Source organism: Limulus polyphemus, unplaced genomic scaffold (assembly GCF_000517525.1).
Source record: "Limulus polyphemus unplaced genomic scaffold, Limulus_polyphemus-2.1.2 Scaffold71, whole genome shotgun sequence".
Taxonomy (NCBI): Eukaryota; Metazoa; Arthropoda; class Merostomata; order Xiphosura; family Limulidae; genus Limulus; species Limulus polyphemus.
This window is the reverse complement of record NW_013665681.1, coordinates 985,576-990,167: the sequence shown is the minus strand read 5'-3', so window position 1 is coordinate 990,167 and position 4,592 is coordinate 985,576. Positions and strand designations below refer to the sequence as shown.

General features: G+C 31.7%; 1 protein-coding gene across 3 annotated transcripts in view; it reads left to right on the top strand.

The window, feature by feature from the left end:
- Positions 1 to 4,592, top strand: part of LOC106465939 (protein Gawky-like) — a 73,849-nt gene that overhangs the window by 7,475 nt on the left and 61,782 nt on the right. For 2 of the 3 annotated variants that reach the window (XM_022394446.1, XM_022394439.1), the window contains exon 2: positions 743 to 962. The gene's annotated coding sequence lies outside the window, so the exon portion shown is untranslated. Of the gene's footprint in view, positions 1 to 742; positions 963 to 1,255; positions 1,386 to 4,592 lie in introns of those variants that run through there. The other variant, XM_022394442.1, reaches the window with a different exon arrangement.

The following is a 4,592-nucleotide window of genomic DNA, read 5'->3' as shown; positions in this document are numbered from 1 at the left end:
CTTGTATAAATAATATATATATTATTGACTATTTTGGAAAATTCAAATGGTTAAAAATGAAAAATATAAGTACTATAAATCTTTTGTTAGGTTTTTTACGCTTTAGACACAATGACATGTATAGGTAGTCCTAATCATCGTAACGACTTTGCATTATCAAAACTTTTGAAATAATGGTCATTTTTATACCTAATATTTTTCATTTTACTACTTGTGGCTATTATCCCAGTGAGATGAGGTTGCTGTGATGTATTAAAACCATTATACATTGTGTATGCGTGAGAGAAGGGCATTCTGGCTACTAGCTGCGTGGGTTGGGTTACTGAAACATGTTACGACCATCTAATATATTGTATATTAATTTATCAACTGCTAAAGTCAAATGCTTAATTATCATGTTAGTCATATTCATCAAATCTAATGTAACGGCTTGTGGCTAACAAAAATGGTTTAATCTCATTTTACAGTTTCACCAAGTACCATACGAACAACTTTCAGTTATAATTTTAGGACTTGCTTCTAATTTATATGTTCATATAAATATGTATAAATTCGTTATATTAAACAAATTGTAAAAGCTTTTATATAAAATTAGTGAAACCTTCATATCAATGATAAAGTTGGGATTTTTCTGTTTATAGAATTAAAAGCCCATATTATAAAAGGAAAATTGAATATTATTTTTATAACTTTTGTAAGCATGCTGTTTGTTATTGTAATTTTTATATAATCGAAATTTCAGGGAATGTGAAATTTGAATACCTTATTGAAAGTAACGACGATTGCTAATATCTGCATGTGCAACTTTGGTGGCGCTACTCTCCAGAGATGTCGTACATGTCGCCTGACGTTGGCGTGTATGTTGTGCCTCAATGAACCAGGTTGCTGGGTGTTTAAGAAAGTTCTGTAATCTGTAGATGTAAACGTGGGTTTACATTCGAAGCTATTAATCAAAATTGCTGGTATGTTGTGCAACTATTTTTTGTGTTATTCAATGTTGATATAGTCTCAGAATATTTCCTTAACTTAAATCATGTCACATTTATTTTAAAATATATGGTTATGTAAGTGTAATAATAGTAATAGCAACCAACTTCTATCTTAATCGGCTGTTTTTGGTGCGGCTAGGTCCATGTTATTCATAGACAGGGGTGGTACTAACACTACCGCTGTGAAGGAGATGGTTAGAAGTTGCTTCTACTTTCCTCGGGCTCAAGTACAACGCCTTTACTTTAGCATACAAGTATACCGGACTGACGTTAGTCGTCCATATTTGTTGCTATGACTTAGGTTAGAATAGGTATATCATCAGTATGTGGAATTTCATGTTCACTAATGTTATGTTGTTTGGTACCAGGAACTTTATTAACGGTCAAGAATTGAAAGTAAGACTAACTAAGTTGATCATAGGTTATTCGCTTAAGTTAGACAACTATTTGTTAATAACAATTTAATTTTGAACTTCGTTCTTCCATTTCATTACCTCCATGTTTGCGCTTATTTAATTAAGTTATAAAGTAATAAATACATCCATCTTGCAAGTGTGTGTGTGTGTATGAGCCAGTTGTATGTTTCCTGCTTTCTCTGGCTTTGGTAAAGATAGGTACAACTTGCAAAGTAATGTAACATGCTTCATCGTATATTTTTTGCACACACAGCCTGATTGTTGTTTTCGTTTGGTTTGGTATTTAAATGGAGTAACTCATTTTTGTTTAGCAAATATTTGAATATATTGTTAAAAATTCATGTTTATCTGTTGTCAAAGTGATGTTTGTTTATTATTTGAATTTAGTTGCCTAATTCTACATTATTTTTTGTTTTTGTTACTTTATTATATTTTTGGTTTAATGTAATTGCTAATTTTTCTTTTGTAGGCTGATAATTTATGGTTTCTTTTTGAAATGTAAGAAAAATGAAGTTGAAGTAAAGGAACTAGCGTACAAAGATGTAATACATACAAGCAAGCAAGCTTTATAAACATACAATCACCCTTTTTTTATTCATGTTTTTACTGCTTCCTGTTCCAATGAAAAAGGAGTGACCAAGCCTGTCCCAGTTGTGTCTTTAACCCATTCATTAAGGCTGTGGCTTGTATTTTCTAGTGCTCCCACCCCCTCACGCTGCAACTGGGACAAATGTTTCCCATCGTGGACATGCTGTTTACACTTTCCTTTGCTGGGTCCAGGTTCATCATCTTGACTATCATAACTAGATGTCTCATTGCCTTTTCATCATCACTCATTTGAACACCACTTGACTAACTTTCACTATCTTCTGAGCTATCTGAGTCAAGTGCATCAAATATATTTGCATAGTAATTAGGGTTACTACTCACTGCTCTAGCCATGTGGGCATGGTTGACATGCAGTTGTCATACATTCTGCTTAGGCATCTTGTTCGTTACTGAAGGGCTAATTGGAAAACATTGAGGTAAACCATATGTCAACATTAGGTGGTATGCCAATGAGTACTTTCCAACTCATTTTACTCCCATATATTATCCGTGGCACTTTTGAATGACATTGGGAAACATTTGTCCCAGTTGCAGTGGGAGGGGGGTGGAAGCACTGAGAAATATACATCCCAGCTGCAGTGAAAGAGCTAACTCTGTTAACATGGGTTTGGTCATTTTGAGCAACCTATAATTTTTAATATGGTACATCTATCTCTCTGAAATTTGGCAGTCTTTTAGTAAACATTAAAAGTCTTTTGTACACAAAAAATTGAGTTTTGTAATTAAGTATTTTTACTAAAGATTTGTTCATGAATAGATGGAGCAGAGGCAAATTAAGTGTGTCTTGGGCCCCATGCACAGCAAATGTTATGCCTCCCCCCCCAAATCACGAATCCAACATTCAAAGAAAAATTCAAACAATCGAAAGAGTTACATATTTTTATTATTTATTTTATCTAAACGAAACATTAATACTACATTAAAAGAAAATTTGAAATCTCATCACAACTGTCTTTATTTTATTTTTGGAGGGAAAATACTGAAGAAATTGATGTCGCACATTTACTCTGGGTTATATATACTCAATATGGGCAGGTGCAAAAGGGCTAAAAAAGGACAAATAATTAAGTGATGAATTATTTCATGCATATCTAGTACTATTTTCTTATGCATAATCAGTAGTCTACTGTCCGAGTCAGCTGTAATATGGTGATTGGTGTCAATGCTTCCATTTCCACTTTTTTAAGGATGTGGAGGGGTAAACTGTAAACACTTAAAGAAAAGTTGTTTTCCAAACTGTAACGTATTAAAATCATTTGGTTCATGACATTTTCGTTGACATTTGAAAAATATATGATTGGATGTTTTCAATACGCATCAGTGAATTGCTATAAACATTGAAAACTTTTTATTTTTTTACTATGACAAATTTAAGTGACTAATGACTTTTACAACTGTTAACAACCAAAGACAGTCTAAGTTTTAAATTAATGTAAAATACAGAATACTTTTCTTCATTGCAAGGGTGTGCTTGATTTGTATAGACAACCCAAATTGTAATTTATCCATGAAATATTTAACATTTTGGAATATCTATAATAATTAAAGTAACATTGCAACTGCACTAGCTTACAAAAGTGTATTAGCATAGCATTAAAAACTTGTTTAGTACATTGATATTTTGTCATCTTTATTAAAAATGTATCATATTTCAATGGAAAGAATTAAGCTCTAACAATTTAAGGAAATTTTGGTACCTCTTAAGGAACCTTAAATGTGTCTCTTTCATAATGCTGCCATCACGGACCTCTTTCTGGTTTGAACCCATGCGCATGTGTTTGGCATACTACTTAGTCCGACTCTGATATGGAATCATTGTTGCTTGAGTAAGGAAGCACATTATGCTAATATAATAATAAGTTTGAAAACAATGATTTATAAGCAGAACACATACTAGTTGATTAGTCTTGAGTGCAAGGTGATGTATGTTAAGATTAAAAATACTTTTTTGTGTATCCTAGAGTTTTCAAATTTCATTTGCATGACCTCTAAAACCTCTTAAAGGAAAATCAAATTTTTTTCAGTAAAACTTTTATATTTTATGTGTTTTCTAAACCCTAATTCTATACGGACTCTGTCAGTTTGACTGACCTTGTATCCACCGTAAAAAATATGAAATAAATCTAAGTTACTTTTTTTTCTTTCTAGAATAACTTCAGGTTGTAACAGAAAAATTAGTTATTTATCCTTAGCAGTATAAGGCTTATAACAGTACTATTACTGTATTGAATGATTACACAAGAGTTAGTCACTAGCATATCTTGTGGAGTAATGTTTTATGTATTTTTCATTAGCTAACTTAAGTTTTTAGTTTTTACATTTTAGTTACTTTTATAGCAATAAATAAAAAAAACAAGAAATTTAGCAATTTTTTAGCCTCTTGTTTTCTGCTGTTGGTCTGCCAATGAAATTTAATTCTATTTTTTTTGTAATGATGGTACTAGTACATTAAATTTTATTTATTTAAAGTAGGCACTTAATAACAAAATAGACATGTAGAAAGCAAACAATGTACTATAGCTATTATAACTTAACTGGCTTTCTAACTAAGGCATATGTAGCTTAACCCTTTCGAGAC